This window comes from Filicampus tigris, chromosome 4, assembly GCF_054856515.1.
Source record: "Filicampus tigris isolate MCC_2025a chromosome 4, RoL_Ftig_1.0, whole genome shotgun sequence".
In the NCBI taxonomy this organism is placed as follows: Eukaryota; Metazoa; Chordata; class Actinopteri; order Syngnathiformes; family Syngnathidae; genus Filicampus; species Filicampus tigris.
The window spans coordinates 19897428-19911558 of record NC_141220.1 but is presented as its reverse complement, the minus strand read 5'-3'; the positions used below and the strand labels follow the sequence as shown (position 1 = coordinate 19911558).

Sequence of the window (14131 nt, the reverse complement as noted above, 5' to 3'; positions counted from 1 at the left end):
TTTCCAGCTAGGGTTTTCAGTTAGGGTTTCAAACTAGGGTTAGGGTTTCCAGCTAGGGTTTTCAGTTAGGGTTTCAAACTAGGGTTAGGGTTGCCAGCTAGGGTTTTCAGTTAGGGTTTCAAACTAGGGTTAGGGTTTCCAGTTAGGGTTTCAAACTAGGGTTAGGGTTTCCAGCTAGGGTTTTCAGTTAGGGTTTCAAACTAGGGTTATGGTTTCCAGCTAGGGTTTTCAGTTAGGGTTTCAAACTAGGGTTAGGGTTTCCAGCTAGGGTTTTCAGTTAGGGTTTCAAACTAGGGTTAGGGTTTCCAGCTAGGGTTTTCAGTTAGGGTTTCAAACTAGGGTTAGGGTTTCCAGCTAGGGTTTTCAGTTAGGGTTTCAAACTAGGGTTAGGGTTTCCAGCTAGGGTTTTCAGTTAGGGTTTCAAACTAGGGTTAGGGTTTCCAGCTAGGGTTTTCAGTTAGGGTTTCAAACTAGGGTTAGGGTTTCCAGCTAGGGTTTTCAGTTAGGGTTTCAAACTAGGGTTAGGGTTTCCAGCTAGGGTTTTCAGTTAGGGTTTCAAACTAGGGTTAGGGTTTCCAGTTAGGGTTTCAAACTAGGGTTAGGGTTTCCAGCTAGGGTTTTCAGTTAGGGTTTCAAACTAGGGTTATGGTTTCCAGCTAGGGTTTTCAGTTAGGGTTTCAAACTAGGGTTAGGGTTTCCAGCTAGGGTTTTCAGTTAGGGTTTCAAACTAGGGTTAGGGTTTCCAGCTAGGGTTTTCAGTTAGGGTTTCAAACTAGGGTTAGGGTTTCCAGCTAGGGTTTTCAGTTAGGGTTTCAAACTAGGGTTAGGGTTGCCAGCTAGGGTTTTCAGTTAGGGTTTCAAACTAGGGTTAGGGTTTCCAGTAAGGGTTTCAAACTAGGTTTATGGTTTCCAGCTAGGGTTTTCAGTTAGGGTTTCAAACTAGGGTTAGGGTTTCCAGCTAGGGTTTTCAGTTAGGGTTTCAAACTAGGGTTAGGGTTTCCAGCTAGGGTTTTCAGTTAGGGTTTCCAGCTAGGGTTTTCAGTTAGGGTTTCAAACTAGGGTTAGGGTTTCCAGCTAGGGTTTTCAGCTAGGGTTAGGGTTTACAGCTAGGGTTTTCAGTTAGGGTTTCAAACTAGGGTTAGGGTTTCCAGCTAGGGTTTTCAGTTAGGGTTTCAAACTAGGGTTAGGGTTTCCAGCTAGGGTTTTCAGTTAGGGTTTCAAACTAGGGTTAGGGTTTCCAGCTAGGGTTTTCAGTTAGGGTTTCAAACTAGGGTTAGGGTTTCAAACTAGGGTTAGGTTTTCCAGCTAGGGTTTTCAGTTAGGGTTTCAAACTAGGGTTAGGGTTTCCAGCTAGGGTTTTCAGTTAGGGTTTTCAGTTAGGGTTTCAAACTAGGGTTAGGGTTTCCAGCTAGGGTTTCAAACTAGGGTTAGGGTTTCCAGCTAGGCTTTACAGCTAGGGTTTCAAACTAGGGTTAGGGTTTACAGCTAGGGTTTTCAGTTAGGGTTTCAAACTAGGGTTAGGGTTTCCAGCTAGGGTTTTCAGTTAGGGTTTCAAACTAGGGTTAGGGTTTCCAGCTAGGGTTTTCAGTTAGGGTTTCAAACTAGGGTTAGGGTTTCCAGCTAGGGTTTTCAGCTAGGGTTTCAAACTAGGGTTAGGGTTTCCAGCTAGGGTTTTCAGTTAGGGTTTCAAACTAGGGTTAGGGTTTCCAGTTAGGGTTTCAAACTAGGGTTAGGGTTTCCAGCTAGGGTTTTCAGTTAGGGTTTCAAACTAGGGTTAGGGTTTCCAGCTAGGGTTTTCAGCTAGGGTTTCAAACTAGGGTTAGGGTTTCCAGCTAGGGTTTTCAGTTAGGGTTTCAAACTAGGGTTAGGGTTTCCAGTTAGGGTTTCAAACTAGGGTTAGGGTTTCCAGCTAGGGTTTTCAGTTAGGGTTTCAAACTAGGGTTATGGTTTCCAGCTAGGGTTTTCAGTTAGGGTTTCAAACTAGGGTTAGGGTTTCCAGCTAGGGTTTTCAGTTAGGGTTTCAAACTAGGGTTAGGGTTTCCAACTAGGGTTTTCAGTTAGGGTTTTCAGTTAGGGTTAGGGTTTACAGCTAGGGTTTCAAACTAGGGTTAGGGTTTCCAGCTAGGGTTTTCAGTTAGGGTTAGGGTTTCCAGCTAGGGTTTTCAGTTAGGGTTTCAAACTAGGGTTAGGGTTTCCAGTTAGGGTTTCAAACTAGGGTTAGCGTTTCCAGCTAGGGTTTCAAACTAGAGTTAGGGTTTCCAGCTAGGGTTTTCAGTTAGGGTTTACAGCTAGGGTTTCAAACTAGGGTTAGGGTTTCCAGCTAGGGTTTTCAGTTAGGGTTTCAAACTAGGGTTAGGGTTTCCAGCTAGGGTTTTCAGTTAGGGTTTCAAACTAGGGTTAGGGTTTCCAGGTAGGGTTTTCAGCTAGGGTTAGGGTTTACAGCTAGGGTTTCAAACTAGGGTTAGGGTTTCCAGCTAGGGTTTCAAACTAGGGTTAGGGTTTCCAGCTAGGGTTTTCAGTTAGGGTTTCAAACTAGGGTTAGGGTTTCCAGTTAGGGTTTCAAACTAGGGTTAGCGTTTCCAGCTAGGGTTTCAAACTAGGGTAAGGGTTTCCAGCTAGGGTTTTCCGTTAGGGTTTCAAACTAGGGTTAGGTTTTCCAGCTAGGGTTTTCAGTTAGGGTTTCAAACTAGGGTTAGGGTTTCCAGCTAGGGTTTTCAGTTAGGGTTTCAAACTAGGGTTAGAGTTTCCAGCTAGGGTTTTCAGCTAGGGTTAGGGTTTACAGCTAGGGTTTCAAACTAGGGTTAGGGTTTCCAGCTAGGGTTTTCAGTAAGGGTTTCAAACTAGGGTTAGGGTTTCCAGTTAGGGTTTCAAACTAGGGTTAGCGTTTCCAGCTAGCGTTTCCATATAGGGTTTCAAACTAGGGTTAGGGTTTCCAGCTAGGGTTTCAAACTAGGGTTAGGGTTTCCAGTTAGGGTTTCAAACTAGGGTTAGCGTTTCCAGCTAGGGTTTCAAACTAGGGTTAGGGTTTCCAGCTAGGGTTTTCAGTTAGGGTTTACAGCTAGGGTTTCAAACTAGGGTTAGGGTTTCCAGCTAGGGTTTTCAGTTAGGGTTTCAAACTAGTGTTATGGTTTCCAGCTAGGGTTTTCAGTTAGGGTTTCAAACTAGGGTTAGGTTTTCCAGCTAGGGTTTTCAGTTAGGGTTTCAAACTAGGGTTAGGGTTTCCAGCTAGGGTTTTCAGTTAGGGTTTCAAACTAGGGTTAGGGTTTCCAGCTAGGGTTTTCAGTTAGGGTTTCCAACTAGGGTTAGGGTTTCCAGCTAGGGTTTTCAGTTAGGGTTTCAAACTAGGGTTAGGGTTTCCAGCTAGGGTTTTCAGTTAGGGTTTCAAACTAGGGTTAGGGTTTCCAGCTAGGGTTTTCAGTTAGGGTTTCAAACTAGGGTTAGGGTTTCCAGCTAGGGTTTTCAGTTAGGGTTTCAAACTAGGGTTAGGGTTTCCAGCTAGGGTTTTCAGTTAGGGTTTCAAACTAGGGTTAGGGTTTCCAGCTAGGGTTTTCAGTTAGGGTTTCAAACTAGGGTTAGGGTTTCCAGCTAGGGTTTTCAGTTAGGGTTTCAAACTAGGGTTAGGGTTTCCAGCTAGGGTTTCAAACTAGGGTTAGGGTTTCCAGCTAGGGTTTTCAGTTAGGGTTTCAAACTAGGGTTAGGGTTTCCAGCTAGGGTTTTCAGTTAGGGTTTCAAACTAGGGTTAGGGTTTCCAGCTAGGGTTTTCAGTTAGGGTTTCAAACTAGGGTTAGGGTTTCCAGCTAGGGTTTTCAGTTAGGGTTTCAAACTAGGGTTAGGGTTTCCAGCTAGGGTTTTCAGTTAGGGTTTCAAACTAGGGTTAGGGTTTCCAGCTAGGGTTTTCAGTTAGGGTTTCAAACTAGGGTTAGGGTTTCCAGCTAGGGTTTTCAGTTAGGGTTTCAAACTAGGGTTAGGGTTTCCAGCTAGGGTTTTCAGTTAGGGTTTCAAACTAGGGTTAGGGTTTCCAGTTAGGGTTTCAAACTAGGGTTAGCGTTTCCAGCTAGGGTTTCAAACTAGGGTTAGGGTTTCCAGCTAGGGTTTTCAGTTAGGGTTTACAGCTAGGGTTTCAAACTAGGGTTAGGGTTTCCAGCTAGGGTTTTCAGTTAGGGTTTCAAACTAGGGTTAGGGTTTCCAGCTAGGGTTTCAAACTAGGGTTAGGGTTTCCAGCTAGGGTTTTCAGTTAGGGTTTCAAACTAGGGTTAGGGTTTCCAGCTAGGGTTTTCAGTTAGGGTTTCAAACTAGGGTTAGGGTTTCCAGGTAGGGTTTTCAGCTAGGGTTTCAAACTAGGGTTAGGGTTTCCAGCTAGGGTTTTCAGTTAGGGTTTCAAACTAGGGTTAGGGTTTCCAGCTAGGGTTTTCAGTTAGGGTTTCAAACTAGGGTTAGGGTTTCCAGCTAGGGTTTTCAGTTAGGGTTTCAAACTAGGGTTAGGGTTTCCAGCTAGGGTTTTCAGTTAGGGTTTCAAACTAGGGTTATGGTTTCCAGCTAGGGTTTTCAGTTAGGGATTCAAACTAGGGTTATGGTTTCCAGCTAGGGTTTTCAGTTAGGGTTTCAAACTAGGGTTAGGGTTTCCAGCTAGGGTTTTCAGTTAGGGTTTCAAACTAGGGTTAGGGTGTCCAGATAGGGTTTTCAGTTAGGGTTTCAAACTAGGGTTAGGGTTTCCAGCTAGGGTTTTCAGTTAGGGTTTCAAACTAGGGTTAGGGTTTCCAGCTAGGGTTTTCAGTTAGGGTTTCAAACTAGGGTTATGGTTTCCAGCTAGGGTTTTCAGTTAGGGTTTCAAACTAGGGTTAGGGTTTCCAGCTAGGGTTTTCAGTTAGGGTTTCAAACTAGGGTTAGGGTTTCCAGCTAGGGTTTACAGCTAGGGTTTCAAACTAGGGTTAGGGTTTCCAGCTAGGGTTTTCAGTTAGGGTTTCAAACTAGGGTTAGGGTTTCCAGTTAGGGTTTCAAACTAGGGTTAGGGTTTCCAGCTAGGGTTTTCAGTTAGGGTTTCAAACTAGGTTTATGGTTTCCAGCTAGGGTTTTCAGTTAGGGTTTCAAACTAGGGTTAGGGTTTCCAGCTAGGGTTTTCAGTTAGGGTTTCAAACTAGGGTTAGGGTTTCCAGCTAGGGTTTTCAGTTAGGGTTTCAAACTAGGGTTAGGGTTTCCAGCTAGGGTTTTCAGTTAGGGTTTCAAACTAGGGTTAGGGTTTCCAGCTAGGGTTTTCAGTTAGGGTTTCGAACTAGGGTTAGGGTTTCCAGCTAGGGTTTTCAGTTAGGGTTTCAAACTAGGGTTAGGGTTTCCAGCTAGGGTTTTCAGCTAGGGTTAGGGTTTACAGCTAGGGTTTTCAGTTAGGGTTTCAAACTAGGGTTAGGGTTTCCAGCTAGGGTTTTCAGTTAGGGTTTCAAACTAGGGTTAGGGTTTCCAGTTAGGGTTTCAAACTAGGGTTAGGGTTTCCAGCTAGGGTTTCAAACTAGGGTTAGGGTTTCCAGCTAGGGTTTTCAGTTAGGGTTTCAAACTAGGGTTAGGGTTTCCAGCTAGGGTTTTCAGTTAGGGTTTCAAACTAGGGTTAGGGTTTCCAGCTAGGGTTTTCAGTTAGGGTTTCAAACTAGGGTTAGGGTTTCCAGCTAGGGTTTTCAGTTAGGGTCTCAAACTAGGGTTAGGGTTTCCAGCTAGGGTTTTCAGTTAGGGTTTCAAACTAGGGTTAGGGTTTCCAGCTAGGGTTTACAGCTAGGGTTTCAAACTAGGGTTAGGGTTTCCAGCTAGGGTTTTCAGTTAGGGTGTCAAACTAGGGTTAGGGTTTCCAGCTAGGGTTTTCAGTTAGGGTTTCAAACTAGGGTTAGGGTTTCCAGCTAGGGTTTTCAGTTAGGGTTTCAAACTAGGGTTAGGGTTTCCAGGTAGGGTTTTCAGCTAGGGTTAGGGTTTACAGCTAGGGTTTCAAACTAGGGTTAGGGTTTCCAGTTAGGGTTTCAAACTAGGGTTAGCGTTTCCAGCTAGGGTTTCAAACTAGGGTTAGGGTTTCCAGCTAGGGTTTTCAGTTAGGGTTTCAAACTAGGGTTAGGGTTTCCAGCTAGGGTTTTCAGTTAGGGTCTCAAACTAGGGTTAGGGTTTCCAGCTAGGGTTTTCAGTTAGGGTTTCACACTAGGGTTAGGGTTTCCAGCTAGGGTTTACAGCTAGGGTTTCAAACTAGGGTTAGGGTTTCCAGCTAGGGTTTTCAGTTAGGGTTTACAGCTAGGGTTTCAAACTAGGGTTAGGGTTTCCAGCTAGGGTTTTCAGTTAGGGTTTCCAGCTAGGGTTTTCAGTTAGGGTCTCAAACTAGGGTTAGGGTTTCCAGCTAGGGTTTTCAGTTAGGGTTTCAAACTAGGGTTAGGGTTTCCAGCTAGGGTTTTCAGTTAGGGTGTCAAACTAGGGTTAGGGTTTCCAGCTAGGGTTTTCAGTTAGGGTTTCAAACTAGGGTTAGGGTTTCCAGGTAGGGTTTTCAGCTAGGGTTTCAAACTAGGGTTAGGGTTTCCAGCTAGGGTTTTCAGTTAGGGTTTCAAACTAGGGTTAGGGTTTCCAGCTAGGGTTTTCAGTTAGGGTTTCAAACTAGGGTTAGGGTTTCCAGGTAGGGTTTTCAGCTAGGGTTAGGGTTTACAGCTAGGGTTTCAAACTAGGGTTAGGGTTTCCAGTTAGGGTTTCAAACTAGGGTTAGCGTTTCCAGCTAGGGTTTCAAACTAGGGTTAGGGTTTCCAGCTAGGGTTTTCAGTTAGGGTTTCAAACTAGGGTTAGGGTTTCCAGTTAGGGTTTCAAACTAGGGTTAGCGTTTCCAGCTAGGGTTTCAAACTAGGGTTAGGGTTTCCAGCTAGGAATTTCAGTTAGGGTTTCAAACTAGGGTTAGGGTTTCCAGCTAGGGTTTTCAGTTAGGGTTTCCAACTAGGGTTAGGGTTTCAAACTAGGGTTAGGTTTTCCAGCTAGGGTTTTCAGTTAGGGTTTCAAACTAGGGTTAGGGTTTCCAGCTAGGGTTTTCAGTTAGGGTTTCAAACTAGGGTTAGTGTTTCCAGCTAGGGTTTTCAGTTAGGGTTTCAAACTAGGGTTAGGGTTTCCAGCTAGGGTTTTCAGTTAGGGTTTCAAACTAGGGTTAGGGTTTCCAGCTAGGGTTTTCAGTTAGGGTTTCAAACTAGGGTTAGGGTTTCCAGCTAGGGTTTTCAGTTAGGGTTTCAAACTAGGGTTAGGGTTTCCAGCTAGGGTTTTCAGCTAGGGTTAGGGTTTACAGCTAGGGTTTTCAGTTAGGGTTTCAAACTAGGGTTAGGGTTTCCAGCTAGGGTTTTCAGTTAGGGTTTCAAACTAGGGTTAGGGTTTCCAGCTAGGGTTTTCAGTTAGGGTTTCAAACTAGGGTTAGGGTTTCCAGTTAGGGTTTCAAACTAGGGTTAGGGTTTCCAGCTAGGGTTTTCAGTTAGGGTTTCAAACTAGGGTTAGGGTTTCCAGCTAGGGTTTTCAGTTAGGGTTTCAAACTAGGGTTAGGGTTTCCAGCTAGGGTTTTCAGTTAGGGTTTCAAACTAGGGTTAGGGTTTCCAGTTAGGGTTTCAAACTAGGGTTAGGGTTTCCAGCTAGGGTTTTCAGTTAGGGTTTCAAACTAGGGTTATGGTTTCCAGCTAGGGTTTTCAGTTAGGGTTTCAAACTAGGGTTAGGGTTTCCAGCTAGGGTTTTCAGTTAGGGTTTCAAACTAGGGTTAGGGTTTCCAGCTAGGGTTTTCAGTTAGGGTTTCCAACTAGGGTTAGGGTTTCCAGCTAGGGTTTTCAGTTAGGGTTTCAAACTAGGGTTAGGGTTTCCAGCTAGGGTTTTCAGTTAGGGTTTCAAACTAGGGTTAGGGTTTCCAGCTAGGGTTTTCAGTTAGGGTTTCAAACTAGGGTTAGGGTTTCCAGCTAGGGTTTTCAGTTAGGGTTTCAAACTAGGGTTAGGGTTTCCAGCTAGGGTTTTCAGTTAGGGTTTCAAACTAGGGTTAGGGTTTCCAGCTAGGGTTTTCAGTTAGGGTTTCAAACTAGGGTTAGGGTTTCCAGCTAGGGTTTCAAACTAGGGTTAGGGTTTCCAGCTAGGGTTTTCAGTTAGGGTTTCAAACTAGGGTTAGGGTTTCCAGCTAGGGTTTTCAGTTAGGGTTTCAAACTAGGGTTAGGGTTTCCAGTTAGGGTTTCAAACTAGGGTTAGCGTTTCCAGCTAGGGTTTCAAACTAGGGTTAGGGTTTCCAGCTAGGGTTTTCAGTTAGGGTTTACAGCTAGGGTTTCAAACTAGGGTTAGGGTTTCCAGCTAGGGTTTTCAGTTAGGGTTTCAAACTAGGGTTAGGGTTTCCAGCTAGGGTTTCAAACTAGGGTTAGGGTTTCCAGCTAGGGTTTTCAGTTAGGGTTTCAAACTAGGGTTTGGGTTTCCAGCTAGGGTTTTCAGTTAGGGTTTCAAACTAGGGTTAGGGTTTCCAGGTAGGGTTTTCAGCTAGGGTTTCAAACTAGGGTTAGGGTTTCCAGCTAGGGTTTTCAGTTAGGGTTTCAAACTAGGGTTAGGGTTTCCAGCTAGGGTTTTCAGTTAGGGTTTCAAACTAGGGTTAGGGTTTCCAGCTAGGGTTTTCAGTTAGGGTTTCAAACTAGGGTTATGGTTTCCAGCTAGGGTTTTCAGTTAGGGTTTCAAACTAGGGTTAGGGTTTCCAGCTAGGGTTTTCAGTTAGGGTTTCAAACTAGGGTTAGGGTTTCCAGCTAGGGTTTTCAGTTAGGGTTTCAAACTAGGGTTAGGGTTTCCAGCTAGGGTTTTCAGTTAGGGTTTCAAACTAGGGATAGGGTTTCCAGCTAGGGTTTTCAGTTAGGGTTTCAAACTAGGGTTAGGGTGTCCAGATAGGGTTTTCAGTTAGGGTTTCAAACTAGGGTTAGGGTTTCCAGCTAGGGTTTTCAGTTAGGGTTTCAAACTAGGGTTAGGGTTTCCAGCTAGGGTTTTCAGTTAGGGTTTCAAACTAGGGTTATGGTTTCCAGCTAGGGTTTTCAGTTAGGGTTTCAAACTAGGGTTAGGGTTTCCAGCTAGGGTTTTCAGTTAGGGTTTCAAACTAGGGTTAGGGTTTCCAGCTAGGGTTTTCAGTTAGGGTTTCGAACTAGGGTTAGGGTTTCCAGCTAGGGTTTTCAGTTAGGGTTTCAAACTAGGGTTAGGGTTTCCAGCTAGGGTTTTCAGCTAGGGTTAGGGTTTACAGCTAGGGTTTTCAGTTAGGGTTTCAAACTAGGGTTAGGGTTTCCAGCTAGGGTTTCAAACTAGGGTTAGGGTTTCCAGCTAGGGTTTTCAGTTAGGGTTTCAAACTAGGGTTAGGGTTTCCAGTTAGGGTTTCAAACTAGGGTTAGGGTTTCCAGCTAGGGTTTTCAGTTAGGGTTTCAAACTAGGGTTAGGGTTTCCAGCTAGGGTTTTCAGTTAGGGTTTCAAACTAGGGTTAGGGTTTCCAGCTAGGGTTTTCAGTTAGGGTTTGAAACTAGGGTTAGGGTTTCCAGTTAGGGTTTCAAACTAGGGTTAGGGTTTCCAGCTAGGGTTTTCAGTTAGGGTTTCAAACTAGGGTTAGGGTTTCCAGCTAGGGTTTTCAGTTAGGGTTTCAAACTAGGGTTAGGGTTTCCAGCTAGGGTTTTCAGTTAGGGTTTCAAACTAGGGTTAGGGTTTCCAGCTAGGGTTTTCAGTTAGGGTTTCAAACTAGGGTTAGGGTTTCCAGCTAGGGTTTTCAGTTAGGGTCTCAAACTAGGGTTAGGGTTTCCAGCTAGGGTTTTCAGTTAGGGTTTCAAACTAGGGTTAGGGTTTCCAGCTAGGGTTTACAGCTAGGGTTTCAAACTAGGGTTAGGGTTTCCAGCTAGGGTTTTCAGTTAGGGTGTCAAACTAGGGTTAGGGTTTCCAGCTAGGGTTTTCAGTTAGGGTTTCAAACTAGGGTTAGGGTTTCCACTTAGGGTTTTCAGCTAGGGTTTCAAACTAGGGTTAGGGTTTCCAGCTAGGGTTTTCAGTTAGGGTTTCAAACTAGGGTTAGGGTTTCCAGCTAGGGTTTTCAGTTAGGGTTTCAAACTAGGGTTAGGGTTTCCAGTTAGGGTTTCAAACTAGGGTTAGCGTTTCCAGCTAGGGTTTCAAACTAGGGTTAGGGTTTCCAGCTAGGGTTTTCAGTTAGGGTTTCAAACTAGGGTTAGGGTTTCCAGCTAGGGTTTTCAGTTAGGGTCTCAAACTAGGGTTAGGGTTTCCAGCTAGGGTTTTCAGTTAGGGTTTCAAACTAGGGTTAGGGTTTCCAGCTAGGGTTTACAGCTAGGGTTTCAAACTAGGGTTAGGGTTTCCAGCTAGGGTTTTCAGTTAGGGTTTACAGCTAGGGTTTCAAACTAGGGTTAGGGTTTCCAGCTAGGGTTTTCAGTTAGGGTTTCCAGCTAGGGTTTTCAGTTAGGGTCTCAAACTAGGGTTAGGGTTTCCAGCTAGGGTTTTCAGTTAGGGTTTCAAACTAGGGTTAGGGTTTCCAGCTAGGGTTTTCAGTTAGGGTGTCAAACTAGGGTTAGGGTTTCCAGCTAGGGTTTCCAGCTAGGGTTTACAGCTAGGGTTTCAAACTAGGGTTAGGGTTTCCAGCTAGGGTTTTCAGTTAGGGTTTCAAACTAGGGTTAGGGTTTCCAGCTAGGGTTTTCAGTTAGGGTTTCAAACTAGGGTTAGGGTTTCCAGCTAGGGTTTTCAGTTAGGGTTTACAGCTAGGGTTTCAAACTAGGGTTAGGGTTTCCAGCTAGGGTTTTCAGTTAGGGTTTACAGCTAGGGTTTCAAACTAGGGTTAGGGTTTCCAGCTAGGGTTTTCAGTTAGGGTTTCAAACTAGGGTTATGGTTTCCAGCTAGGGTTTTCAGTTAGGGTTTCGAACTAGGGTTAGGGTTTCCAGCTAGGGTTTTCAGTTAGGGTTTCAAACTAGGGTTAGGGTTTCCAGCTAGGGTTTTCAGTTAGGGTTTCAAACTAGGGTTATGGTTTCCAGCTAGGGTTTTCAGTTAGGGTTTCAAACTAGGGTTAGGGTTTCCAGCTAGGGTTTTCAGTTAGGGTTTCAAACTAGGGTTAGGGTTTCCAGCTAGGGTTTTCAGTTAGGGTTTCAAACTAGGGTTAGGGTTTCCAGCTAGGGTTTACAGCTAGGGTTTCAAACTAGGGTTAGGGTTTCCAGCTAGGGTTTTCAGTTAGGGTTTACAGCTAGGGTTTCAAACTAGGGTTAGGGTTTCCAGCTAGGGTTTTCAGTTAGGGTTTCAAACTAGGGTTAGGGTTTCCAGCTAGGGTTTTCAGTTAGGGTTTCAAACTAGGGTTAGGGTTTCCAGCTAGGGTTTACAGCTAGGGTTTCAAACTAGGGTTAGGGTTTCCAGCTAGGGTTTTCAGTTAGGGTTTCAAACTAGGGTTATGGTTTCCAGCTAGGGTTTTCAGTTAGGGTTTCAAACTAGGGTTATGGTTTCCAGCTAGCGTTTTCAGTTAGGGTTTCAAACTAGGGTTAGGGTTTCCAGCTAGGGTTTTCAGTTAGGGTTTCAAACTAGGGTTAGGGTTTCCAGCTAGGGTTTTCAGTTAGGCTTTCAAACTAGGGTTAGGGTTTCCAGCTAGGGTTTACAGCTAGGGTTTCAAACTAGGGTTAGGGTTTCCAGCTAGGGTTTTCAGTTAGGGTTTACAGCTAGGGTTTCAAACTAGGGTTAGGGTTTCCAGCTAGGGTTTTCAGTTAGGGTTTCAAACTAGGGTTAGGGTTTCCAGCTAGGGTTTTCAGTTAGGGTTTCAAACTAGGGTTAGGGTTTCCAGCTAGGGTTTACAGCTAGGGTTTCAAACTAGGGTTAGGGTTTCCAGCTAGGGTTTTCAGTTAGGGTTTCAAACTAGGGTTAGGGTTTCCAGCTAGGGTTTTCAGTTAGGGTTTCAAACTAGGGTTAGGGTTTCCAGCTACGGTTTTCAGTTAGGGTTTCAAACTAGGGTTAGGGTTTCCAGCTAGGGTTTTCAGTTAGGGTTTCAAACTAGGGTTAGGGTTTCCAGCTAGGGTTTTCAGTTAGGGTTTCAAACTAGGGTTAGGGTTTCCAGCTAGGGTTTTCAGTTAGGGTTTCAAACTAGGGTTAGGGTTTCCAGTTAGGTTTTCAAACTAGGGTTAGGGTTTCCAGCTAGGGTTTTCAGTTAGGGTTTCAAACTAGGGTTAGGGTTTCCAGCCAGGGTTTTCAGTTAGGGTTTCAAACTAGGGTTAGGGTTTTTAGCTAGGGTTTTCAGTTAGGGTTTCAAACTAGGGTTAGGGTTTCCAGTTAGGGTTTCAAACTAGGGTTCGGGTTTCAAGCTAGGGTTTTCAGTTAGGGTTTCAAACTAGGGTTATGGTTTCCAGCTAGGGTTTTCAGTTAGGGTTTCAAACTAGGGTTAGGGTTTCCAGCTAGGGTTTTCAGTTAGGGTTTCAAACTAGGGTTAGGGTTTCCAGCTAGGGTTTTCAGTTAGGGTTTCAAACTAGGGTTAGGGTTTCCAGCTAGGGTTTACAGCTAGGGTTTCAAACTAGGGTTAGGGTTTCCAGCTAGGGTTTTCAGTTAGGGTTTACAGCTAGGGTTTCAAACTAGGGTTAGGGTTTCCAGCTAGGGTTTTCAGTTAGGGTTTCAAACTAGGGTTAGGGTTTCCAGCTAGGGTTTTCAGTTAGGGTTTCAAACTAGGGTTAGGGTTTCCAGCTAGGGTTTTCAGTTAGGGTTTCAAACTAGGGTTAGAGTTTCCAGCTAGGGTTTTCAGTTAGGGTTTCAAACTAGGGTTAGGGTTTCCAGCTAGGGTTTTCAGTTAGGGTTTCAAACTAGGGTTAGGGTTTCCAGGTAGGGTTTTCAGCTAGGGTTTCAAACTAGGGTTAGGGTTTCCAGCTAGGGTTTTCAGTTAGGGTTTCAAACTAGGGTTAGGGTTTCCAGCTAGGGTTTTCAGTTAGGGTTTCAAACTAGGGTTAGGGTTTCCAGCTAGGGTTTTCAGTTAGGGTTTACAGCTAGGGTTTCAAACTAGGGTTAGGGTTTCCAGCTAGGGTTTTCAGTTAGGGTTTACAGCTAGGGTTTCAAACTAGGGTTAGGGTTTCCAGCTAGGGTTTTCAGTTAGGGTTTCAAACTAGGGTTATGGTTTCCAGCTAGGGTTTTCAGTTAGGGTTTCAAACTAGGGTTAGGGTTTCCAGCTAGGGTTTTCAGTTAGGGTTTCAAACTAGGGTTAGGGTTTCCAGCTAGGGTTTTCAGTTAGGGTTTCAAACTAGGGTTATGGTTTCCAGCTAGGGTTTTCAGTTAGGGTTTCAAACTAGGGTTAGGGTTTCCAGCTAGGGTTTTCAGTTAGGGTTTCAAACTAGGGTTAGGGTTTCCAGCTAGGGTTTTCAGTTAGGGTTTCAAACTAGGGTTAGGGTTTCCAGCTAGGGTTTACAGCTAGGGTTTCAAACTAGGGTTAGGGTTTCCAGCTAGGGTTTTCAGTTAGGGTTTACAGCTAGGGTTTCAAACTAGGGTTAGGGTTTCCAGCTAGGGTTTTCAGTTAGGGTTTCAAACTAGGGTTAGGGTTTCCAGCTAGGGTTTTCAGTTAGGGTTTCAAACTAGGGTTAGGGTTTCCAGCTAGGGTTTCCAGCTAGGGTTTCAAACTAGGGTTAGGGTTTCCAGCTAGGGTTTTCAGTTAGGGTTTCAAACTAGGGTTATGGTTTCCAGCTAGGGTTTTCAGTTAGGGTTTCAAACTAGGGTTAGGGTTTCCAGCTAGGGTTTTCAGTTAGGGTTTCAAACTAGGGTTATGGTTTCCAGCTAGCGTTTTCAGTTAGGGTTTCAAACTAGGGTTAGGGTTTCCAGCTAGGGTTTTCAGTTAGGGTTTCAAACTAGGGTTAGGGTTTCCAGCTAGGGTTTTCAGTTAGGCTTTCAAACTAGGGTTAGGGTTTCCAGCTAGGGTTTACAGCTAGGGTTTCAAACTAGGGTTAGGGTTTCCAGCTAGGGTTTTCAGTTAGGGTTTACAGCTAGGGTTTCAAACTAGGGTTAGGGTTTCCAGCTAGGGTTTTCAGTTAGGGTTTCAAACTAGGGTTAGGGTTTCCAGCTAGGGTTTTCAGTTAGGGTTTCAAACTAGGGTTAGGGTTTCCAGCTAGGGTTTACAGCTAGGGTTTCAAACTAGGGTTAGGGTTTCCAGCTAGGGTTTTCA

The 14131-nt window shown here is 44.6% G+C and overlaps 1 protein-coding gene across 1 annotated transcript in view; it reads right to left on the bottom strand.

Annotated features, from left to right (window-relative positions):
- The window catches only part of LOC147148853 (amyloid-beta A4 precursor protein-binding family A member 2-like), a 303838-nt gene that overhangs the window by 34009 nt on the left and 255698 nt on the right, over window positions 1–14131 (bottom strand). The gene's annotated exons all lie outside the window — the stretch shown is intronic.